We start from the raw sequence: 27423 nt of genomic DNA, 5'->3' as shown, positions 1-27423 counted from the left end.
ACAGCACCCAGCGCCAGCGCTGGTCTGTTCATGTAAAACACACAAAGCGATGTACTACTGGTACATTCGCTTTAAAGTGAATCTGTCAGCTGTAATTTATGTCCCAAACTGCTGACAATGTCAGATGTTAGGATAAGGAGACACGTGGTACCTTTCATATATCCAGCTGTGCTTCCAGGATGTAGAGACATGCTTTTATTCTCTAGTACAAAGAGTCACAGAGGCTTTCCCAAGCTCCTGAATAGCTGTAAGCTGAAATGCTTTCTCTCCCTTGCCTGTTTCATTGACACCTGGAAGCTGAGTCACAGGCAGGCTCAGGTATTGGAGGTCAGAGTGAGGAGGTGTTGCAGCTTGCTGCCCTTCAGGAGCTCAGGAAAGCCTTTTTGGCTCTTCATACAATAGAATGAAAGCATTTTTGTACATTCTTGGAGCAGACAGATATACTGTATGAAAGGTACCACATATCTCCTTGCTATAACAGCTATATAATAGTGTCAACAGTGTGAAATGTGATTTGCAGCTGACAAATTCTCTTTGAGGTGTATTTCAGGATAAGGAATATGTATATGTTGTTAGGGCTGTTGTAAAAATAAAACAATAACACTTACCTGCTCCCATCCAGCTTTTTTTTCTCCCTGCTTCTTAGAGGAGATGTCAGAGCAGGACCTTCCCACTCAACCAATCACTGCAGTATTCCATATTGGCCAGTGGTCCTGCTCTGAGATCTTGTCTGCAAGTTACTGCAAAAGGAGCTGCAGAGCACTGGGGTAGGTAAGTGTCACTTTTTTCTTATTTATATAGCAGCTCCCACATAATATGAAGAAAATTCTATACCAGAATATCCCTTTAAATGCCTAAATGTAGCCAACTAGAGCATATAGGTAGGAGTCCTTGCTATGAGACAACCTCTTTAACATTATTCCAAATGTAATAATCAGATCCTCCATAGTTTTACTTACAGTAACCCAATACAAAGTGCCATACTGTAGATGGCTTTCCCTTGTGAGCAAAGCCTAAAGCTGACTACACATTTTGTTGAATCAGCCAATGATGATTGGGTATGTTCTCTCTGTATTTACTGTGTTTTGCTTATTTAGTAATCCAGCCCTCATAACGTCTGTTGAAATTCTGGCGTCACAAGACTGTCATACAGTTGTGACATTCACCCTGTGTACACAGCCAACACTGTAACACAGTGGATTAATGTGTCAGAAACTGTACAACACCACAATAATAAATATACTGAATGGTATTATAAAATACTTCTGCTATCCCTACATTGACCTATATAATAAGCGCTAACTAATAAATGCAGGTAGATTACAATCTAATCTACACAAGTATCTGAATCTACTTGTAGCATTTGGGGAAACAAGGCTCTGTACTCCTAGGGGCTAGCACATAGTTAAATGCTCAAATTGCAAAAAGCCTCAATGTTTTTAAAGGCACAGTTTAGTCCTCAAGCTCATAGGGTCTGCAGTTAGGAAAGACCAGTGTACACAGCCTGTCCTCAAATCTATATACATTAATACACATGAATGAATTTGCCATATTACTTATGGTCCAAGAGATCTGCTCTCAAACAACAAATGTCCAAAGGCTTACTAGCGATGTGGACCCACTAGGTTGCTATGGGCCTGGCCTTGGTCTGTCTATAGTGGGGAGAGGAGTCTAAGGGCCGTACTAGATAGCCTGATCACTATAGTGAATGAGAGCCGATCTGCTAGATCGGTGCTCATTTACTGAGCCTATTACACAGCTCGATAATCATGCAGCAAGGGCTGCAGGGGCATTGTTAGCGATGTCCATGCAGCCCTTGCTTTAAGTAAAGTTCATACATTACTTGTCCAAGCTTCTGGTGTTCTCTTTGCTCCTACCTGCTGTCCGCAGCCTCCAGTGCGACTTCAGAGTATGTCTGTAAAGTGGCAGGCCACTCAGCCAATCACTGCCCGTGGTGGTCCCATCCGTGCCAGTGATTGGCTAAGTAGCCTGTCACTTCACAAACATACTTTGCAGTTGCACCAACGGAGAAGCAATGAGAACCCCAGGAAAAGTGGACAGGTAATGTATGAAGCTTATGATTTTATCTACAGATTCATCAGCTGTCACCCAAGCATCACTATTACACATAGAAATGTGTGCCCGGAGGCCGATGATTTTAGGTCAGGACCTAAACATACAATAAGCATGGTCATTGGCTGATCATTGTCTTTATTACACAGAGCGATTATCTGCCGAATCGGCCTGATTCAGCAGATTACTACTCCGTGTAATAGGGCCCTTAAGGCTTTTTTACATGGGTGTACAATAGCAAGCTTACTTAAAGGGGTACTCCAGCCATGTAAAACGTTTTATATATTGCTGCCTTTGCGTAGAACATAATAAACATGCTATTCTTACCTCTTCCCTGGGGTCCTCCTGCAGCATCTTCAAGTCCCCCACTGAATGCTCCAGCTGCCACTTCCGAGACGGACTAGTTTTGTTTAGCCAATTACTGTCTCAGAAGAGTCAGCCTCAGCGTTCAGCAGGGGACCCAAAAATGACGCAGGAGGAGCCAAACTGTCAAGATCTTCACAAGCAAAGTCTAGTCTAAATGGACTAAGATCCCTTTAAGTAGATCATTACCCCATAGCAACCAAGCTATATAGCTCTACTAAAGTGCTATATATTCCAGTTAAACTGCTCATTGCATTGACATTAAAGGGAAAGTGACCAAATATTCTTGCTCTCAAGCATATAAGCTATATCTACCTTGTGATGTACCAGAGTGTACATTTATTGCGTAGTAAAGTTTAAAGTTGGTTTACAGAATCCTAGCGCAAGAAAGACACAGGGGACACTAGCTCGTCCCTTTTGCCAGGAGGACATACAATATGCACTACTGCACCTAGCTAGCACTGGTCAGGTAACCAGAGCAGCCTGTGAGCTCCTGGGTTCTTACTGTTCTGTCAGTACACATCTAATCACTGACACAACTTGCCTTTTTTAAGAACACTGATTGCTAAAGGCATCAGATAACCTATGTTGATGGGAATGCCATAGGCCGCAGTTCATGTTGATGACAAGTATTGATGACAGGCCACAGGTCTGGGATCTCTCACATGTTCTGCTATGCATAGTTTTGCAGCTTCAAACCAGGTATTACACAGCTGGATAAGGATGGTCAGATCCATGGAATCATATCCCTATGCACAAAATTCTGGTGATTGTGATTGTTCCTATTATACTACTACTGCTTCTACACAACTCCTCCACTTTCACGCAATAACCAGTACTACGACTACCTTAATACAATCACTACTACTATTACCTCTATGCAACCTCTACTACTACTATAGAAGCATGTAAACAGTGATCAGAAGAGGATCCATGTGTATGCATAACATTACTTACTATATTTATCTGCACCATTAGAAGAAAAAAAAAAAGCTTTTTACATCAATATTAATTCTTGGCTTTATTACATGGTAATATTAGTCCTGCACACCAAGGCACATAGAGTTGCTTATATGGTCTGCTGAAATGTATCAGATTTTTGTATACTGTAGGCAATACATGACCCAACACTGAACCAAGCATTTAATAAAAATAATTGTACTGTAGATACTATTTGCCCCAAGGGGCTTTGTACACTTATAAGAAAGACAAACTAAAATTTAAAAAAAGGTGGGTTTATACCTACGAGCCCATAAGAGTCATTGATAACACTTGCAGTGATATGTCATCATTTGGACAGGTTTACTTCCCAGTAATTGAAGCACATTACAAAGTTATATAACTCTGTAATATGCTTCAATCCCCTATCTGCCTCCCTTGCCTGCCTTTTCCCCCCTCCACCCCCCAGCAGGAAGTGTCCTAACTCACACAAACCTAATTACTGTCGTCACCGTCACCAAGCTCTTCTCTCAGCTCCTTCTCCTGTTACAGCAGCCCCCACCCCCTCCCCTGCCTTGTCAGGTGACTCAGCCTGCTCAGCTACCATTGGCTGAACAACTGCAAGCCATCACTTGGACTGGGGAGGGAGGGGCTGCTGTAACAGGACCTAGAGCAGCCCTCCTGCTGATGACTCATCCTCACAAGAAGGAGCTGCCTGGTGACGGTGACGACAGTAATCAGGTCTGTATGAGTCAGGACACTTCCTGCTGGGGGGTGGAGGGGGGAAAAGACAGGGAAGGGAGGCAGATAGGTGATTGAAGCATATTACACAGTTATATAACTTTGTAATGTGCTTCACTTACTGGGAAAAAGTTTTTCATGGCACTTGTCCTTTAAGCTGTGTTTACATCACAATTTGTCCTTACATTCCTCTTATACGTTGGCAGAAACAAATGATAGGGTATTTTGATACTTGTTAGGCACGATATGGAAAATGATTCCTGCAGTATTAAAGGGGAACTCCAGGTAGAGGTTAAAAAAAGAACCACCCCCCCCCCCCCGTATGCACAGTAAGCACAGGGGGGCCCATGTGTATATATATATATATATATATATATATATATATATATATATATATATTTCTTTTTTTTTTTTTTTTTTTATTTATGAAGTTTAGGTGAGCGATAGTTTAGATGAGCGATTCGGTCATCTCTACCGGCAGCACTAGTGTGGTGTTCACAATATGGGATACATAATGTCATATTTACTGTGTACCTGGAATGTTCCCATTTAAAATTTTGTCCCTAAGTACCTCAACGTAGGCACCGATGTCTCCGCTCCCTGCTGTCTGTACCTGAGGAGGCGCCGTTGTGTCCGCTCCCTGCTGTTTGTACCTGTGAATTAGGAGGCGGCATTGTCTCCCCTCCCTGCTGTCTATACCTGAGGAGGCACCGTTGTCTCCGCTCCCTGCTGTCTGTACCTGTGAATAAGGGGCAACGTTGTCTCCACTCCCTGCTGTCTGTACCTGTGAATTAGGAGGCGACGTTGTCTCCGCTCCTTGCTGTCTGTACCTGTGGAGGCTCTGTTGTGTCCGCTCCCTGCTGTCTGTACCTGAGGAGGCGCCGTTGTCTCTGCTCCCTGCTGTCTGTACCTGAGGAGGCCCCGTTGTCTCTGCTCCCTGCTGTCTGTACCTGTGAATTAGGGGGCAAAGCTTCCTGATCTATCTCCAGTGTGACACCCAGTGTAATGTGATTCTATGGTGCCGTCTCCTAATGCACAGATACGCTCAGCAGTAGAGTTGATCAAACTTCGGGAAATCCTAGTTTCGATTGAATTCGAACATTCACAAACCTGCCGCATTAGATTGCTGATGCCTTCCCGGTCCGTGGGTAAGGAGGAGAGTACCCAGCTATTACAAAGGCTGAATCCCGGAATTCCAGGCGGTACCCGGGCACTCTCCTCCTTCCCCACGGACCGGGAAGGCATCACCAATCTAATGCGGCAGGTTCGTGAATGTTCGAGTTCTATAGAACCTAGGATTTCCCGAGGTTCGATCAACTCCACTCAGCAGCGGAGACAACAGCAGCAGTAGTACCTTCAGTATTTACATAACCAAGTTCAAAATAGAAATAATTTAGAAAAATGACAGGTACAGGTGCTTTATAGATTGGCATAGGGAACCTTGCCTCACCAGCTGTTGCAAAACTACAACTCCCATCATACATAGACAGTCAAAGCTAAAACTTTGGCTGTCCAGACATGATGGGAGTTGTAGTTCTGCAACAGCTGGAGAGCCAAGCTTTCCTACCCCTGCAGATACTAGGTAAGGTTTATATAAATGTGATATATATTTGGATAGGGCAGTTAATAAGGGGTTAAGTATGGAATAATGTACAGCCAGACCCCTAAATAGACATTGGATCCCAACTCTCTTGTGTGCCCCCCCATCCCAGACAAGTGTCACCCTGTACCCCCCTGTCCCCCTCCCCAGACTGTGCACCCCTGATTGTCCTCCCCTTCCCACACGCCTGTATCTTCTTTCTTCCTCCTCCATAGTGCAGTGTACATACAGGACCTGCGGTGACATCATAGTCACATGTCAAGGTCCTTCACCATCTCTTTACTGTACTGTCTCCTGGCTGCTGTTTAGCCCTAATTTGCGCGAAATCGCGGTAAAAACGCAGCGATTTTGCGCAAATTATAGCTAAACAGCAGCCAGGAGACAGTACAGTATGGAAACTACCCCTTTTGATGAAGTAAAAATCGTCCCCTGCCTCCTTACAATGACAGAGGGCAGGACGCTTCAAGGCTGCCTCATCCACTGTGATCCTTCTCTCTCTGCTCCCTGTGATGGCGCCCCCCCTGATCTCAGCGCCCGGGGCAGCTGCCCCCTCCCAGCTACGGCCCTTTGAACAGTAATAGTATCGTTGGTGCAGCCCATCTTCAGCTGCATATCACCTGTTTGCAGAGGACTATGTGCAGCCAACAACGATGCCATAGGCTGTATCCATGTTTTCCAGGACTCTCTAGGGCTGCATCCAACTTCTTCAGCCACTGGTAATCAAATGCCGAAGCATGCTCAGGTTGCGCTCATCTCTTAATGCCTATCCATGGAACTGACGGACACATTGGCTCAGTTTTAAAAAATATCCATTTGAAAATGTAAAGTATTCATAAGACTTCAAATGCGCCATATTTATCAATATGGCGCATTTGAAGTCTTATGAATACTTTACATTTTCAAATGGATATTTTTTAAAACTGAGCCAATGTGTCCGTCAGTTTCATGGATAGGCATTAAGAGATGAGCGCAACCTGAGCATGCTTCGGCATTTGATTACCAGTGGCTGAAGAAGTTGGATGCAGCCCTAGAGAGTCCTCATTGATAAATCTGTTGCATCTGAACAATGTCTACTCTAAGGGGGAGATTTATCAAAGGGTGTAAAATTTAGACTGGTGCAAACTGGCCACAGCAACCAATGACAGCTCAGCTTTCCTTTCAGCACTACCTAAAGCTGAGCTGTGATTGGTTGCTGTGGGCAGTTTGCACCAGTCTAAATTTTACACCCTTTGATAAATCTCCCCCTAAGTGTAGACCAAGTATTAGTTTGCCTAATGTGCGCCAGAATTTTGGCAAATTTTATGGTGCAGTGTTGCACTTTAAGCCACACACCCTTTCTGAACCCAGCAGGAAAGTTGTCTCTAAAGTGTCTAAAAAGCATAGTAAATGTGGAGAAAAGTCCTGTGCACCACATTATGGACAGAACTCTAGCTCAGACACATTAGTACATCTGGGCCTGCCTGAATAGGGACCTTTTCTATGTTACCTATATACTTAGGGACATTGTGAAACCATTCTTTTGCTTTGGGACACAACTGTATATGCTAATGCTAGCTTATGTTTGTAAACCAAATAGGCCCAGAGTAGACCTAACACTGGATACAACACGCTGGATGAATTGTACCCAGGAAGCACATAGGATGGTCTGGCATACTTGCCATCAGGTGGTTTTCTTATCTAGCACACCCACGCAATTATGCCAAATCACCAGCCATTTGTAACAATATATATTATGTAAGGAGTCTAAAAAAAACCCTCACTCATGCAGACCTCACAAATTGTAGAACAGTATTTGCTAAAAAATGTGTCTGGGAGAGCAATCATATAACATGCTTCATTTCTTGTGTAAAATTGCAGCGAACTGATGGGAGTAATGAACTGTACCAAGGTTATGTAATGTAATGAAGAAAAAGTAAATAGTGCAATGTAAACTGTAAAGTACAGCAAGTGGCTGTGTAAATTTACCATGTGAAAGTTATGCTTCTCTACCACACACCCACTGGCAAGCACGAGTGCAGCAAGATACAACAAGTTGTGAATTCTTCTTGTGCAGCTTACTGCTCTTTCAGAAAAATGTTGTCCTGCAGGCTTGTTATGCAGTATGCCACCTGCATACTGGAGTATCCTACTTTATAACTGGGTATAGTTGTATGTAATGTATATAATTTCTACATAATATGTACACGTTAAAAGGTATAAGTGCTGTCATGCCAGCAGCACTTTAAATGTCCCCATACACCTTACACTTTTGTTGGCCATACCTGCTGCTCGCTGTATTTTCAACTGTCATTATAAGGTGTATTGGGCCCTCCTGAATGACCACCAACAGATGTTGATAGTGATAGGGGCTAGATGTGAAAATCACTGCCTGACCTCTTTGCTCTGGGAGAGATAAGCTGCAGCCAAAGCTTTCTGCCTGCAGCTCAACTCTACCCTCCCCACAGAGAACACAGGATCGCTCCGACATGTTAAACATTCCTGTGTATGGGGAGAATGGGATGGGAGAGTTTGGCCTTCAGTTATTTAAGGTGTATTGTCGCCTTTAAAGGAAATGCACAGAATAATTTGTAGATCTGACCATTATAATTTTTTCAAAGGGTTTGTACCATACGGACATTCTCTTCTTTTATTGTGAACTTAGTGGTCCACCACAGGCTCTTCAGCTGAAATCTACAGTCATCAGGGTTTTTTGTCAAGGGAAGTCACAACTATTTTCACCTAACAAGCTCAGAAGCACAGCATGCTTTGTCACATACTGTGTTTCGCCGAAAATAAGACGCCCTCCTAAAATATTGTGGTGTCCCACCACGAGTATTGCTAGTCTACACGCCCCTCGCAAAATTCTGTACTTCAAGTGAAGTGGTAATGAAGTTATGGCTAAGTTTTGCCACTAGATGTCGCTATTATTTGTCTATGCACTTGTATATTGCACAGCTGTAGTGAACAAGGGGTTATTGTTTGTTTGTAATCTGTGCACAAATAAGAGCTCTTTTCTTTTCTCCACATATCTCTATTCTCCTTTCTTTTCTCTGCACTTTCTTCTCCACCACTCACAAGAGTTAATACACACCCTGTAGAAAGTTTTCACATGGGGAGAGGAAGTACACACCCACACTTGTGAGTCTTATCCAAGTCTTGGTAGAGAGAGGACGCAAGACGCTCCCTACTGTAGTTCAGCTGGGCCCTGGTCCGGCCAGGTTCCCTGTCAGGGACGAAAGGACAAGTCCAGTGTAGTATAGTCTGGAGTGCGGTAGTGGATGGACTCACATGGGAGACGCAGAGACTTTCTTCCTAAAAGCAACTCTTATTATAGTTATGCAGTGTTAACTACTCGAGAGAGGACAAGTCAGAGATCACCCCAACCCACAACGTGAACATCTCTAAAAGTGCAGGACAGTATCCTGAAATAAGAGGAACTGATCCAGATAGAGCAAAGTTGCTACAAGCCTACATACTCTATCTCGCAGCGTGGGTGTAACCAGGTAATTTTGGCCACCCTACCTAACTCAGGTAACAAGGTCTGGGGCTTGTGTCACCCTAGGAGGACGGATCACCCGACACTGTAGGGCAATAGGTGGTATCACGACAGGGGTCGAAACTTGGTCACAAGTATTCTTCTACTTTCAAGTATTCTTAAGTACTCTACTTCTTCTTCTAACGTTCCGGCACAGCACACTTCTCCCCTGGGTTTGGATTCCCGGGACAAACTCCTGTCCTCTAGTCTGAACTCTCAGGACAAACTCCTCTCTGCTACACTGAACTCACTCTACTTCTCAGCACACAACCAAGTCAGCACAGCTCTTCTGCCCGTAAAGCTCTTAGCGTAGATTGTGTCTAATCAGAAGCCTATTGTCAGCTGGTGTAATAAGTATTCCTGCAGTAAAAAAGATTTTATTTATGGTAACAGGACTCAGCGATTATTGCTCAGGCACCTTGTATATAAGAAAGTCAATCGCACTATCCGTCTACAGGCAATGCACTCACTGTTGGATCTCCACCAATCCCTTAAGTTCCATATAACAAAGAAAATAGTGACAGTAAACTGGTGTTAAATACACCTGTACCTGCGTGTGCCAAGGTTGTAGTCCTCTTTATGAGCGGGATACCCGCGAAGAAAGGAATCCACAAACTCTGGATACTATCTAAAATATACTTTATTGCAGGATACTCGGTACAATTCAGCTCACAGGCTGCTCACACACCCAAGCGTCCACCTGGTGTCCTGCGAACATTCCGGAGGACAGGCTCCTCCTTCCTCATGCGCAAGGACGTAAGGGGTGGAGGGTCTAATATACTGTACGTGAGTCAAAATTACCATACCAATGAATGTAATATTTACACATGAATACTTAAATGTATACAACTATTTCTTATATTATGACTGAACATTAGAGATGAGCGAACCTCGAGCATGCTAGAGTCTATCCGAACCCGAGCATTCGGCATAGCGGGGGCTGCTGAAGTTGGATAAAGCTCTTAAGCTGTCTAGAAAACATTAATACATGGATATGTTTTCCACATAGCCTTAGGGCTTTATCCAAGTTCAGCAGCCCCCGCTATGCCGAATGCTCGGGTTCGGATAGACGTACCCCATCCCACAGGGGCACTTTAACAGATATATCACCTTAGCATTAATGCATGTATGAAAGCCTTTCATCGGATATTTAGTGCCTTTCATGGGATGACACATCACTCCCTTTGATAATACTATTACAATGTTGGCATCTCATACATGCAAAGGTGCTGCTGCCAAAAATGGCTTTCCACTCTTTTTCTTCTTCTTTATGTCACTTCTGACCAACCTTATGTCCTTGCACATGAGGAAGGAGGAGCCTGTCCTCCGAAACGTCCGCAGGACACCAGGTGGACACTTGGGTGTGTGAGCAGCCTGTGAGCTGAATTGTACCGAGTATCCAGGAATAAAAGTATATTTTGGATAGTATCCAGAGTTCGTGGATTCCTTTCTTCAAGGGTATCCCGCTCAGAAAGAGGACTACAACCTTGGGACACGCAGGTACAGGTGTATTTAACACCAGTTTACTCTTACTATTTTCTTTGTTATATTGCTCAGGCACCTACACAATCGTTACACCATCCTTGGGTCATTTCCCCTTTCTGTGGGTCACAGTACCGATAGTCCGGGTGGGTCACAACTCCACTCCGGACCACCGTGATAAGTACCCAAGGGACCCCCTCACAGCCCGGCAGGTCACCGACCATGGTGGAAAGGATAAAGCCAGCCACTTTAAAATAAAAGCAGGTGTGCCCCTATATCTGTGTGCCCAAACGGCACTGGCGTCATGACAACCTACCATCCGGCTGAGCTATACTCCAACCAACCACCACACTAGTGGCGTCCCACAGTACCATCTAGCAAGGGACCGGTCGAGCACACACCACAATAAGATACCCCAACTAGCCTACCCTCTAACCTAAAGTAAGGCATCCCTCTGAAACTATTCTCTAACCTAAAGTAAGGCATCCCTCTGAAACTAAATCCCTTGGGTGTGGCCCTGCTGAATGCCGCCACCTGTCCTGCTAGGATGTGAGTATTCCAGGAAGGTCCGGGGGGAGAGAAATAAGACATATCCTGAAAATAAGACATGGGGGAGATTTATCAAGCTGGTGTAAAGAAGAACTGTCTCAGTTGCCCCTAGCAACCAATCAGATTCCACCTTTCATTCCACACAGATTTAAAAAAGAAAGGTGGAATCTAATTGGTTGCTAGGGGCAACTAAGGCAATTCTGCTTTACACCAGTTTCATAAATCTCCCCCATAGTGCTTGTTTTTGAGTAAAATTTATATAAATCTCTTTCTTATTTTCGGGAAAACACGGTAGCTATGCTAATCCTTTTTGGTCATGTTCCACTCTCTTTAGGCATATAAGCATGCGTGCACTATATGTTGGCCACATTGCGTATGATTAATGATAACCCAAGGGGTCTTTTATTCCTTTTTCTGCAATTACCTTTTCTATTTTCTTATTCTTTTATTTAATTAGTAATTCGAAAATTTAACTGCTGTAGCCATAGACTCGGCGCAAGCCCGTAACTTTGTGGCATGCAGAGCAGCGGGATTGGATCCCATGATGCTTTGCCCATTGCTCTGTCCATACACAGTGATCTTGCGCTATCCAGCACGAGATCAATGTGTATTACTAAGTGTCCCTCATAGTTCTAATAGTATCCAATAGTTAACCAAATAGTCACCAAGTTGGCGGTGTCCGACAGTACTGCCAATTAGGTGAGAGGATTAGGGGAACTATTAGATACAGACTGCAAGGGCAGTCTGTATCTTTATACTTGGATTAAGGGACACAGTAAGAACATAGATGATAAGTTCTCTTTAAGATAATGTCCTTTGCAGAAAACACAACAACAGCATTGACAATGGACGTGCTGAAGCCCCTATAATATGGACATTTCTTGGTTGTAGTAGTGACTAATACTAAGCACTTAAATCACTTTATTAGATCTGTCTCTTGGCTCAGAACTCTAGTTCCTGTATGTTCTTCCTAGCACTATTGAAAAAGCAGCATTTGTACATCTGACTATGTCCACTCTGTTAGTGACTCATCCATGCCTGGGATAATATCATTGTAGGAGTAAAAAAAATAATAATCGAACCAAGAGAATAAAAGCTAATATTTTAGCAGGAGACTTAACATAAACATGAGTTTCAGATCACATCTAATACTTCTCTACTAATGGTACATTTACAGAGAGATTTATCTGACAGATTTCTGAAGCCAAAGCCAGGAATAGATTTGAAAATAGGAGAAATCTCAGTGTTTCAGTGTTTCCTTTATGACCTGTTCTCTGTTTATAGTCTTTCCCTGGCTTTGGCTTCAGAAATCTGTCAGATAAATCTCTCTGTAAACGCCCCATAAAAGAAATACTGCAACAAGCCCTCAAAATACCACCCCACTATAATATAGGAGACCTTTCTGAACCTCCAACACTGTGTTTCTATTTAATTCTTGCTAGCTTTTCTGCATGATGACCAATTACACTTTTGGGCTCGGTTCACACGTTGTAAGAGTGCGGCTGTATTTGCGGCTGTAATTGTGCGGCGGTATTTTTGGTGGTTCGTGTGTATGCTTGGAAGTATAGGATATGCGGCTGCACAGTGCACACTATATCTGAATCTACGGCCCTATCGTAAACGGACCCGTAAAAAATTAACAAGACCATTGTTTGCGGCTGAACATGTGGCCGAGGATTGACAGGCGGTCCGTACGGAGTACTTCAAAAATAGCCGGCAATGATGCCGAATGCCGATGCCTCTAATAGTTAATATATTAAATTAATCAAACACATTTTCTTTGTAATCAAGACACTTTCGTTGATCAATAATTTATTTCTAACGAATCCATCATTTTGCAATTAAATATACTGTTAAAAAAATAGATATATAAATAAATGTATATTTATCTATATATTTATTTTTTGACAGTATATTGAATTGCACAATGATGGATTCGTTAGAAATAAATTATTGACCAACGAAACTGAATTTATTTCAACGAAAATGTGTTTTCTTAATTAAATATTAATTAGTACAGGAAGCTCTATAAGTCGTTAATTCATATGCCGGCAATAGAGCATTCTGTACTAATCATCACTTTACTTTAATGAAAACATCAAATGTTTCTTCTAATTATGTTATGACAATAGCATTATTAGAAGAAACATTTAGAATTATATGTGCGCTCAGCTGATTGGCTGTTCGGCTGAGCGCACATATAATGAGCCGGTCCGCAGTACAGTGACTTCATTGTGCTGCGGACCAGCGAAGAGGACACATCGGGGTGAGTATAGAGCTCTCCCCAATCCCTCCCCAGCACTGCACCCCTCCCAGCAAGGAAGGGGGGTCACTTAACCCCTTCCTTGCTGGGATGGGTGCAGTCTGACATCAGTCTGGCCCCCAGGGGGTTAAGGGGGATGCAATACATCCTCCCTTAACCCCTTGGGGGCCAGACTGTAAGCAGCGATCTGTAAAGATGCTGCATACTGTAAGGAGCACAACACCGCTCACAATGATGGGTGTTGTGCTCCTGTTTGTGTGTTTTTTGTGTGTTTCTCCCTTTTTGTTTTTCAGATATCGGTATCCTGGGGATTACGTCGGATTCCATGGACTACGTCGATGACCAGCGGTTGTTCTTTGAATTTTTTTAAATAAAATGGTCAATGAGGGGTGTGGGGGTGTTTTTATTTGAATAAAAAAATTTGTAAACTTGTGTCTTGTCTTTATTTCTTTACTTTATAGACTTAGTAGTGGAAGCCGTCTAATAGACGGAATCCATTACTAAGTGGGGGCCTAGTGTTAGCCAGTATAAAATGGCTAACACTAACCCCCCATTATTACCCCAGTACCCAATGCCACCAGGGGTACTGGGAAGAGCCGGGTGCCAGTGGTCCCGGAGCGTCAATATTGGGGCTCCTGGACCGGGCGGCAGCAGGCTGGTAAGATTTAGGCTGGGGAGGGCCTAAACCAATGGCTCTTCCCACCCTGGTGTTACCAGGCTGCTGTCGTTTGGTTTTTAACCCGGCTGGTTATAAAAATAGGGGGGACCCTATGCGGTTTTTTTTTATTATTTATTTATTTTAAAAAAAAACCGCATAGGGTCCCCCCTATTTTTATAACCAGCCGGGTTAAAAACCAAACGACAGCAGCCTGGTAACACCAGGGTGGGAAGAGCCATTGTTTTAGGCCCTCCCCAGCCTAAATCTTACCAGCCTGCTGCCGCCCGGTCCAGGAGCGCCAATTTTGACGCTCCGGGACCACTGGCACCCGGCTCTTCCCAGTACCCCTGGTGGCATTGGGTACTGGGGTAATAATAGGGGGTTAGTGTTAGCCATTTTATACTGGCTAACACTAGGCCCCAACTTAGTAATGGATTCCGTCTATTAGACGGCTTCCACTACTAAGTCTATAAAGTAAAGAAATAAAGACAAGACACAAGTTTACAAATTTTTTTATTCAAATAAAAACACCCCCACACCCCTCATTGACCATTTTATAAAAAAAAACATTAAAAAAACGCTGGTCATCGACGTAGTCCATGGAATCTGACGTAATCCACAGGATACCGATATCTGAAAAACAAAAAGGGAGAAACACACAAAAAACACACAAACAGGAGCACAACACCCATCATTGTGAGCGGTGTTGTGCTCCTTACAGTATGCAGCATCTTTACAGATCGCTGCTTACAGTCTGACCCCCAAGGGGTTAAGGGAGGATGTATTGCATCCCCCTTAACCCCCTGGGGGCCAGACTGATGTCAGACTGCACCCATCCCAGCAAGGAAGGGGTTAAGTGACCCCCCTTCCTTGCTGGGAGGGGTGCAGTGTCGGGGAGGGGGTGGGGAGAGCTCTATACTCAACCCGATGTGTCCTCTTCGCTGGTCCGCAGCACAATGAAGTCACTGTGCTGCGGACCGGCTCTTTATATGTGCGCTCAGCCGAACAGCCAATCAGCTGAGCGCACATATAATTCTAAATGTTTCTTCTAATAATGCTATTGTCATAACATAATTAGAAGAAACATTTGATGTTTTCATTAAAGTAAAGTGATGATTAGTACAGAAAGCTCTATTGCCGGCATATGAATTACCGGCTTATGGAGTTTCCTGTACTAATTAATATTTAATTAAGAAAACACATTTTCGTTTAAATAAATTCAGTTTCGTTGGTCAATAATTTAATTCTAACGAATCCATCATTGTGCAATTAAATATACTGTCAAAAAATAAATATATATATAAATATACATTTATTTATATATATATTTATTTTAACAGTATATTTAATTGCAAAATGATGGAATCATTTACATTTAATTATTGAACAATAAAAGGGACTTTATTACAAAGAAAATGTGTTTTATTAATTCAATATATTAACCATGAGAGACATCGGCTATAGTGCAGAGGATCGCAAACCCCGGTAATAGCAATTCATGTAAACTGTTTCCCTGCTTTCCCAGATGCATCCAGAGGTGTTTGCATCACTTTCTTAAGATTTTATTTGTTATTTTTAGTTGAACCAGATTTCCAAGTAAATGACCGTATGTTTTGAGCCGCATGTCTATTTTTTCCCACGGCAGTAGTTTCACCCGCACATTTACAGCCGCATAAAAAATACAGCCGCACAGTTACAGCGTGTGAACCCAGCCTTATGTTGATCATAGAGGTTGCAGAAAGATGTTGGCTTTGGTTGCAAAAATCTGTCAGATATCTGTTGGTGTAATAGGGCCCTTCCTGTCAGTCACTCTTGTGGCCGCAGGAAGTGTTTTCCCTGCGGTCACAAGTGGCCGCTCTGTCCTTGTGGTGTCGGTGCTCCAGTGACATCACTGGAGCATCGGCGCCAGGACAAGGGAAGCGCGGCCTCTTGTGACCGCAGGGAAAACTCTTGCAGCCACAAGAGTAAAGAGAAGAGGAGATGCCCGGACCCAGGTGAGTATAAGTGTTTGTTTTATTGTGTTATATACTATATGGGCGGGTGAGCACACAGGGGCCTGTGTAACTGGGGGAGCACACAGCGGGGGTCTATATAAATGGGTCAGCACACAGTGGGGCTATATAATGGGGAAGACACAGGGGGGCTATATATAACTGGGGGAGCACACAGGGGGGTATAGACTACTGGGGCTTCACAGAGGGGTCTATGTACTACTTGGGTCAGAACACAGGGGGTCTATATACTACTTAGGGCAGCAGAATGGGGTCTATATACAACTGGGGGAGCACACAGGAGGTCTATATCCAAGTGGGGGAACACACAGGGGGCTATATACTACTTGGGGAGCACACATGGGGTCTATATACTACTGGGGTAGCACACAGGCGGTCTATATACTACTGGGGTAGCACACAGGGGTCTATATACTACTGGTGGGGCACATGGGGGTCTATATACTACTGGGGGAACACATAGGGGTCTGTATACTACTGGTGGGGCACACAGGGGGTCTATATACTACAGGGGGAACACACATGAGTTAATATACTATTGGTGGGGCACACAGGGGGTCTATATACTGCTGAGGCAGCACACAGGGGGTCTTTATATAACTGGGGGGCACACAAGGGTCTATATACTACTGGGGCAGCACACAGGGGGTCTATATACTACTGGAGGAGCACACAGAGGTCTATATACTACTAGTGGGGCACACAAAGGGTTTATATACTACTGGGGGAACACACAGAGGGTCTATATACTACTGGTGGGGCACATGGGGGTCTATATACTACTGGGGGAACACATAGGGGTCTGTATACTACTGGTGGGGCACACAGGGGGTCTATATACTACAGGGGGAACACACATGAGTTAATATACTATTGGTGGGGCACACAGGGGGTCTATATACTGCTGAGGCAGCACACAGGGGGTCTTTATATAACTGGGGGGCACACAAGGGTCTATATACTACTGGGGCAGCACACAGGGGGTCTATATACTACTGGAGGAGCACACAGAGGTCTATATACTACTAGTGGGGCACACAAAGGGTTTATATACTACTGGGGGAACACACAGAGGGTCTATATACTACTGGTGGGGCACACAGGGGGTCTATATACTACTGGGGGCAGCACACAGGGGGTCTATATATAAAACGGGGAGCACACAGGGGGTCTATATATAACTGGGGGAGCACACAGGGGATCTATATATAACTGGGGGCAGCACACAAGGGGTCTATATACTGCTGGAGGAGCACACAGTGGTCTATATACTACTGGGGGAGCACACAGGGATCTATATAATACTGGTGGAGAACACATGGGGTCTATATACTACTGGGGGAACCGCACAGGGGGTTTACATACTACTGGAGGAGCACACAGGGGTCTATATCCAAGTGGGGGAGCACACAGGAGGTGTCTATATCCAAGTGGGGGAGCACACAGGGGGGCTATATACCACTGAGGGAGCACACAGGGGAGCTATATACAAGTCGGGGAGCACACAGGGGGTCTATATACTAGTGGGGGAGCACACAGGGGGTATATGTAACTGGGGGCAGCACACAGGGTATATACGACTGGGGGCAGCACACAGGGGGTTTATATACAACTGGAACAGCACACAGGGGGTCTATATACTTTTGGGGGAGCACACGTGGGGCTATATATAACTAGGGGAACACACAGGCATCTATACACCACTGGGGAAAGCACACAAGGGGTATATACTACTGAGGGGAAGCACACAAGGGGTATATACTACTGGCGGCTGCGCACAAGGGGTATATACTACTGGGGGCAGCACACAGCGGTCTATTGTTGAGTGCGTGTCGAGGGGGGGACCCAGACATAACTTTGCTTGGGGCCCCAGAAATGCCAAGACCGCCCCTGCATAAAGCATTAATGGACACAGACAATTAGAAACTACTTTCTATGGTGACCTTAAGACAATAACCCAAAGTGCCAAAGAACAAAACCTTATGTACTCTTTATAGTTGAAGCCTATGTCACAGGCCCTCCACATGCTGTTGAATTCTGCACCCATGCATCTAATAGGGCAAGCAAAGGAGCATGCCACGATGCTTAAATTCAGTTGGAAAAAAAAAAAAAAAAAAAGATGTTAGCAGTTTCAGTAACATATAATTCAAGCCCAAAATCCTTTTTCACACAGTTATTTTTGGTGACATCATTCATACTAAACTGCAAAAGACACCTAAATATGGGTTAGAGCATGTCTAATGGTTATTTTCACATACTGTATCTTGGTAATAATATATTTGCTAATCATTACTTGAGAGTCAGTGTGGAGCAAAAGCCACTTATAACACTGGAGAATTTCCATGGCTTCATCTACGACTTCTGGTTTTTTAAAGCTATATTGTTTCAGATCCCAACATTGAACTACCATTATATCACATAGTCAAGCTGTTCTGTGACTTCCGTTACAAATCTAAACATATATAATGTGTTATTATCATTAGTCCTGGTTTATATTGGTTGATCTCTCTATTGTTTAAACACCATGTAAACAATATACATTAGCACATCATTAGAGCTTTGCACCACTGAGCACATACACAGAGCACATGTATTGTGAGGCCACACTGCAGTGCATAGTGCAATAAACGAACAGGGTTTTTCAGAAATTATTTTTAGGAATATAGAGCTACTGAGGTTTTTATATGTTATATAGCCTAAAAGCTGCTTATATAACCCATATAGCTGCTGAAAATACTGCAAACCCTGGATGGAAACAAATACCTGTTGGCCTTGCTCCTGTCTCCAGCGCAATGCTAAAAATGTGACTAGACGGCTACAGAAAGCTTCTCGGTATTGTGTCACTTCCCCTTTTAACGTAACACATGAAGCTTCAGTTATTTGGTTGGTGCTATAACTCGAGGAGGATATCTAGAAACTCAGAGCAGAGGACTATGCAAATGTAATGTTGCATGATGACATAATATATTAAACAGCAAGATGCAAAAATGTTTCTGCTATTAGAAAATTTAAAAGGGAATATCAAAAGTGAAAATGTGTAAGGTATTGTAGGATATAGAGACTAAATTATGTGAAAATGTACATTATAATTTATGCTTCATCTCTAAAATCATTTGAAACAACTAATGCTCCACTGTAGTTTGCAAAGTTCTAAATGTTACCAAAACTGTGATACCGTGGTATAGTATGAGGGTTCCATATGACAACAGACACAACTGTATGTAGAACTAGAGAGAAATAGAAAAATATATTCTTAGGGTATAAACCCACACACCGTATACGCAGCGTATTTACTGCTGCGATACGCAGCAAATACGCAGCAAACACCCAGCAAATACGCAGCAAATACGCAGCAGATTAGATCTAAATAACTGAACACAGCATCAAATCTGTACCAACAAATCTGCTGCGTATTTGTTGCGTATCTGCTGTGTATACGGTGTGTGGGTTTGTACCCTTAGGGTGCCTTCACACAGGACGTATCGCAGCCGAAATCTCACAGTGAGTTTTGCAGCAAGATCCTCTACGATGTAAGGTCCTGGCAGGTCCCTGTGAATACATACTGAAAGACCGCTGTGAGTTTGTAAATCACCCGCTTCTTAACCCCTTAATTGGCTCCCGCTGTATACAATACATTACCTGTCTTCAAACCTTGCTGCACGGGGTCCCGGCTTTCTGCTCTGTCGCCCAGCTAATCAGAGTGTTTCCTGGCCGCAGCCACTGAAGCCGGGACCCCGTGCAGCAAGGATTGAAGACAGGTAATGTATTGTATACAGTGGGGGCCAATTAAGGGGAGGGTGATTTACATACAGCGGTCTTTCAGACGGCTGCGAGTATGTATTCACAGGAACCTGCCAGGACCTTACCTCGTAGTAGATCTCACTGCAAAACTCGCAGCAAGATTTCCGCTGCTATACGTCCTGTGTAAAGGCACCCTTAAAGGAGTAGTTCTACCCTATGGCTATGTTCACACTACGTAAAAGTACGGCCGTTGTTGCCAACGGCAACAACGGCCGTACTTTTGGCGCAGTGGAACAATGGCTTACTTTCAATGGGATCCCAGCCGGAGCGTATACACATCGTATACTCATGCGGCCGGGATCCGGTACGGGGCCGGAAATACTGTAACTGACATGTCAGTTTTCTGCGGCCGCAATTTAATGAATTGCGGCCGTAGGAAACCCTGACAGTTCACACTATGAAGTCAGCGCGCGCCTGCATCAGAGCTCTGCGGCCGGACAGATCATCCGGACAGTGATGATCCGGGCAGAGACCGGACGTTCCGTGACCCGGCCAGGATCGCGGAACGGCCGGTCTCTTACGACGTGTGCACATAGCCTTTAAGTACTTGTAAACAGGTAACAATGCTAGAATATAACTAAAACTGCAATATTAACCTTACCAAACTCCAACGGCTCCACCTCCAATGACGTTTGGTCCTTTATCTGTTTACCCCTAGCTCATATTGGGCTGCAGCAAAAATGTGTCAACCTCACTGACCTAATCCCTGGTGTATAATAAAAGACTGGTGGGGAAGTAGAGAAATGTGGAGCCATCTCCATGAAGCAAATGATGAGGAGGCTACTTATGTTAGTGGGCCTTTCCATTGAAATCTACCAGATTTCATTAAAAGCTGAGTGCTGCTTGCATGCTTTCATAGCTTTTATTGTACTCTATAAAATTTGGAACAAATCCTACATGGTAATGGAGGCCACCGGACGCCCTTTCTCCTGACTGTATTCAGTTTATATCATATGTTAGGAGATATTCTTTCCCAGAAACAATGTACATACAGGGCTGAGAAAAGGCCACCCAACCTGGCCCTATACGCAAACAAATCTCCAAGACAACATTGCTATAAAGCAATTTTTTACGTATAATACTTGCATCAACCTTTAAATTATAGTCATGCAGCGACTAAATAACACCCTTTTTGGAGATATTTAATAAATAAGAACACTATACAAGAAACAAATATTACCATACATATTACCACCATACTGTTAATTAATTAATTCTAATATACTAACACTAACCAATAATACCAGTGTTTAAATGGCACATATTCCAGCCATGCCATGATCAGCACACAGTGACTGAATAATACCATCATACTGTTACTGAACAAAATCAAGACCAACCTTACCAATAATACCAGTGTACAGGGGACAAATAATACCACCAGACCATTATAACACAACATAACAACACAGGGGGACACTTATGAAAGTCCCGCCTGCCATATTCCCTGCTCGCCTAATGGGTAGGTAGGGGGGGCTTGGCAAGGAGGCGTGGTCATCCAAAGTGCCCCAAATGGTAATAATGCTTCTCTTGGTGGGTAGGTGCCCCTTTTAGGTATCTGCCCCCTGTAGGTAGCCAAGTGCCCCCAGTAGGTAGACAGGTACCCCAAATGTACCTCCAGTGGTAGATAAGTGCCTCATCCAGTCAGCAGTTGCACCCCTGCATGTAGTCAGGAAGATAGGTTCCCCGAGCAGTAATTTGCTAGTAGTAGTAATTCAGCTAAAAAAAATTTTTTTTAAATACATACTTCTTGTCCGCTTCCTTGCTCATTCCTAGATACTGACAGCAAATGCACGTACAACAAGTGAGGTCATTGTGCTTGCCTCCGATCTAGGGGTGGGATAAAAGAGAGCAGCGCTTGCTAGCATCAGGTATCCAGGGCCAAGTGCCTAGGATTCATAATGCTAGCAATTGTGCCACCCCAGGTTGTGTAGGCTGTGGCGCCCCACACCAATGCTTACTCTGCCAGCCCTTGCCCCAGCCCTGTTTGTAAATATGGCAACTGGTGGAATTATATGTGACCTTTTTTTCAATTTTATTTTAACACAAAAAGCACCTCCAGCATGATGAGGTACAGTAAAGGCCCCCTGCATCTCTTTGGGTGCTCTTCACATGCGGCAGACTTTTTGAAGAATTTTCTGGGACCATTTGAATAGGTCTTGTATAAATCCATGAGCTTGCTACCAAACAATGACATTCAGATGAACTGATGGCACTGACATTTCTGCATGGATGAATATACCTTTATGGCTCAGTGGAATTTGAAGCTGTACTACTGTGTGTGTATGAGGCCAAAATGTTGTGCAGTGTTACCTGTGAAGCAGTTGCATAATACAATCTTGTATCCTTTCCCAATGTTCATGGCATGAGCAGAGGAGCTCTGAAATTTTACACTCTGACCAACAAAAACAGAAAATGATTTCACTTTCGTTTTAACAAGTTTTGTAAAGTTCCCTATGAATGTACCATAACAATAGAACACATGGAAGAAATCATTACACGTTGATTTCAGACAAGCATATTTGCACAAATGTGTCATATTTTGCACAGAAGGCTATGTAATTTATATGGCCAAGTGATTAATTAGGTCAGACGTGAGCCAGACATAACCTCCATGTCCAACAGAGAACAACATATGTAGTGAGAAGAAGCATTAATGTCAGATACAGTATGCTGGAAAAAATAGATCACCTCCCGTAAAGCTTCACTGTTAATTTTAAATGCCCGAAAAAATTTTTTATAAAAAGGCCAGCATTTTTTTTTTAAACAAGTATTTTTAATGGAATTTTTCAGAGGCTTTGTGCTTACAGACCAGTCAGCTTTACACACAGGCAATTTTGGTTTCAGGTAGATTGAAAAATCTGGGCCAATATGAAACAGTACTTAAGCATGTATTGGTAAACATATATGGACTTATTCATGTTGTTATTGGTTTCCTTCACTGACCCACTTTTTGTGGCAATTGTTTGCATTATAAAAAAAAATGTCAAGAAGTGTTTTTTGTTTTTTTTTTTTTTGTTCTCAGAATTTTTATTTCCCTTAGGGAGAACCCTATAGAGAATAGTGTTTTTTGTTTTCTGTCGACAATCTTCTATGTAAGAATGTGCTATGTTTTCAAATAACGCTTGATATTGATGCTTGGACACAGATGTAGAATCTGCCCTCAAACACACTTAAAGGGGATGTACCACCAGGTACTCCATTGATTTTAATGGAGCCGGGTCATAGAGGGGAGAGAATTCCCTCCCACTGGGAGGGCCCTATTACACGGAGTGATTATCTGCAAAATCAGACTGATATCACCTTGTGTAGTACGGACAACAATTAGCCGGGAAGCAGTTAAACATCCTATCTGTGAAAGTTTTAGCGGTGGCTGTGGTCAGTGGGGGGATCCAAAGACACGGCAGGAGTTCATCAAGGAAATAAGGAGAAGTAAGAATAACGTATTTATCATTTTTCATATACCAACACCATATATCAACCACTTTAGAGCATGGGTTGCACAGACACTGTTAGCGATGCCTCTGCAGCTTTTGCTTTAAAGGGGTATTCTTATACCGATTATCGAGCTGTGTAATGGCAGAGTGTCGCAAGCTTACCCATTGGGCCAAGTCACTTTTGTGTAATGAGGCATAGAAAGTGTTTAAACCTGATAAATTTGGAGCAAGGCGGCATGAACCCCAGTTTTTGGCTATTACACATAGTATTTCAGGTGAACTGACAGAGAAAAATTATATTGCAAAGATCTGCACAGTTTCTGTGTTTTTAATCTACTCCTGGTTTTGGTTGGAAAAAGAGTGACGGAAAAACTATGGGTGAACGTAGCCTTCTGGTGCAAATAGGCACCTCTAATTGACAAATCAAAGTCCTTGAGTATTTAGCTTAATACATCTTCCCATAGCGAGTCCTTGTGTTGTGGGCAGCCATCCAGCCCATCATTTATTACACTTGTTTAATAACTACTCTGTATGGTTATTATGTTGTTTTCATGCCATGTTAATGGCTATTAGGCCAAAAAATGTTCAGTGTAGGCTATAAATATGCTGCACTCAGAATCTTCCATGGGAAAACTTTCATTTCAATTCTCTAAAACTAAATCGTTTTCTTAACTGTGAAAAATCTCCTTGATATTTGTTACCATTTGTGAGTTTATTGTTGTAATGTTGTATTGTTTAGCATTTTACCATGCTTTCAACATAACATGAAGACCCGTCACTGTGTACATAAGCTTTATAGAAGAGCGAATTTGCCGAAGTTCGGGTTCGTATGAACCTAAACTATCGGCTTATGATTCCCGCTGTCTGCAGCCTCCGTAAACAGGGTGGATACAGCGTAAGGACTGCCTGGAAAACTGGAATACAGACATTGGCATAGGCTGTATCCCAGTTTTCCAGGCGATCCTTACGCTGTATCAACCCTGTTTACGGAGGCTGCAGACAGTGGGAATCAGAAGCCGATAGTTCAGGTTCATACGAACCCAAACTTCAGCAAATTTGCTCATCTCTAATAAGCTTCCAGAGAAATATGGATTCCCATTTCACATATTGAGTAAATTATGGCTAATAGGCTTGCTCAGATGCCAAGCCTCGGGCCTCATTTACTATTGTTGATGATACATATACTTTTTAATGGACATCATGATAAATATTCCATTAATATTTTTACACAATAAATTTGCTATTTGGGGAACATGGATTTACTGAGGAAAAAATCCATGGAATGAAGTTAATTTCCCAGACAGTGTCCACGCTTGTTCTGGCAGGCAATGTGTCACAGCTGTGCAGCATAGGAAGACTAGTCCCTCTTGTCTTTAGAACATTTGCCTGAACAGATGACTAATTGATACAAGACCTCATGTGCAGCAGTTGTAAGACCTGGTCACAGCAAAGATATCTTCGCTGGATGAATTTTGCATTAGAAAATCTTGGGTTATTAATAGAAAAGAACACAAGAGACAGAGGGAGAAGAGGGAAAGATTGCATCTTCCTGGTATTCAATTAGATTAGCACATAGCTGCCATTAACCATAATCATTTAAGCCTTGGCACTGGAGACAGCAACACCAATATAGAAAGTGTAATATTTCTCTGCTCCATGCATTAGACTTGAGCTTAAATCACAAAATGTAAAATTGCTGGCTCAAGGTCAAGCGAGACAAAGACAATTGCCTTAAGAGTCTGGGGTGTATAAAAGGAACTAAACAGAATATCACTTGTATTATTTTATATAGTGTGCAATGTACTGTACATTAGGTTCTATTCATACTTTTTATTCTTGATGCAGTTTTTCCCTGATTTATAAATTTGTTGTAAAAATTCAAATAAAAACATAGCACAAACCACAATATAAGTATGGCTATGTTGACACTAAGTAAAAAAAAAAGTGCATCTGCTTTTTTTTTTTTTTTTTTTTAAGCCCATTAACCCCTTCAGGACCAAGCTAATTTTCTTTTTGCGTTTTCGTTTTTTCCTCCTTGTGCTTAAGGGTACAAACTCACACACCGTATACGCAGCAGATACGCAACAAATACGCAGCAGATTTGATGGTTTAGATTTGATGCTGTGTTCAGTTATTTAGATCTAATCTGCTGCGTATTTGCTGCGTATTTGCTGCGTATCGCAGCAGTAAATACGCTGCCTATACGGTGTGTGGGTTTATACCTTAAAGGCCATAGCACTTGCATTTTTACACCTACAGACCCACATGAGCCATTATTTTTTGCGTCACTAATTGTACTTTGCAATGACAGGCAAAATTTTTGCATAAAATATGCTGCGAAATCAGAAAAAAATTATATGTGCAGTAAAGATGAAAAAAAAACACAATTATTTTTCTTTGGGGGGGGCTTCGTTTTTACACCGTGTGTCCTATGGAAAAACTGACATGTTATGAATGTTCCTCAAGTCGTTACGATTACAACGATATGTAACATGTATAACTTTTATTGTATCTGATGGCTTGTAAAAAGTTCAAACCATTGTTAACAAATACAGTGGTACCTTGGTTTAAGAGTAACTTGGTTTAAGAGCGTTTTGGTTTAAGAGCTCACAGTTTTTCAAAATTGTGACTTGGTTTAAGAGCATTGCTTTGGTTTAAGAGCTCCCTGTACTGGGTTGGAGCGCGAGTGGAGGAGGGGCATGGTCTGCATAGCGGGGTCTACAGCTCTGTACTCTGACCCAGGAAGTCTCCCTCACCTTCCAAATCATAGCAGATCCACTTCAGGCTGGGGCTTACATCAGGGGACAGGACTGTGGAGGTAATCTCTCTATAGCTGTAACCACTCTCTCCCCGGACAGAGAGTGCTGCATGTATGTGCCCACATATGCTCTGCTCATTCTTTCATGCTCCCTGCAGTATCTGTCAGCCCTTGTGTTTCCCATCCTCTCCATTACTGTAGGGTAACTTATAATATCACATATTCTGCTGTTTCTGAATGTTTGTTTCATCTGTTTTACATGTTATTCAGAATAATAAGTCATTATTTTTGGGGTGTGGAACCAATTGTCTGCATATCAGTAATTTCTTATGGGAAAATTTGCTTTGGTTTAAGAGTAGATTTGGATTATAAGCACAGTCCCGGAACGAATTATGCTCGTAATCCAAGGCACCACTGTATATGTTCCTTAAAATCGCTCCATTCCCAGGCTTATAGCGCTTATAGCGCTTTTATCCTTTGGTCTATGGGGCTGTGTGAGGTGTCATTTTTTGGGCCATGATGTGTTCTTTCTATCGGTACCTTGACTGCACATATGCGACTTTTTGATTGCTTTTTATTACAATTTTTCTGGATTTGATGCGACCAAAAATGCGCAATTCTGCACTTTGGGATTTTTTTGCTCTTACGCCGTTTACCGTGTGAGATCAGGAATGTGATAATTTAATATTTTGGGCGATTACGCATGTGGCGATACCAATTATGTTAGTTTATTTATTTATTTTTATTTATAAAATGGGAAAAGGGGGGTGATTCTGACTCTTATTAGGGGAGGGGGCTTTTTATTAATAATGATACTTTATTTTTAACTTTTACACTTTATTTTACACTTTATTTTTAACTTTTACACAAGTCCCTTGGGGGACTTCTAGTATAAGTGCACTGATCTCTCATTCAGATCTATGCTGCGTAGATATGCAGCATAGATCGACGAGTTCGGCACTTGTTTGCTTCCGACTGCTGCAGCCGGAAGCAACCAAATGCCGAGCTGGGATCAGCGCCATTACGGCGCAGACACCGGCCGGCATCAGTCACAGAGATCGCTCCTCTGTGATAACTCCTCCTCCAAAAGTCAAAGCTAACCAAAACTAAACAAAAGTGGTTTAACCCTCTCAGGACCAGGCCAAAAATGGCCGTAAGGACCTGAGCCCTTTTTTCGAATCTGACCTGTCTCACTTTAATGGTTATAGCTAAGAGATGCTTTAACTTATGCTA

The 27423-nt window shown here is 42.9% G+C and overlaps 1 protein-coding gene across 2 annotated transcripts in view; it reads right to left on the bottom strand.

Annotated features, from left to right (window-relative positions):
* The window catches only part of FAM107B (family with sequence similarity 107 member B), an 81590-nt gene that overhangs the window by 44505 nt on the left and 9662 nt on the right, over positions 1-27423 (bottom strand). The window contains exon 1 of one of the 2 annotated variants that reach the window (XM_069956178.1): positions 18958-18975. The exons of the other annotated variant lie outside the window; for it this stretch is intronic. The gene's annotated coding sequence lies outside the window, so the exon portion shown is untranslated. Of the gene's footprint in view, positions 1-18957; positions 18976-27423 lie in introns of those variants that run through there. 2 annotated transcript variants of the gene reach the window in all.

The sequence above is a fragment of the Dendropsophus ebraccatus genome, chromosome 1 (genome assembly GCF_027789765.1).
Source record: "Dendropsophus ebraccatus isolate aDenEbr1 chromosome 1, aDenEbr1.pat, whole genome shotgun sequence".
NCBI classification, from domain to species: domain Eukaryota; kingdom Metazoa; phylum Chordata; class Amphibia; order Anura; family Hylidae; genus Dendropsophus; species Dendropsophus ebraccatus.
Note: the sequence above shows the minus strand (reverse complement) of the source record. Positions and strands in the feature narration are given on the sequence as shown.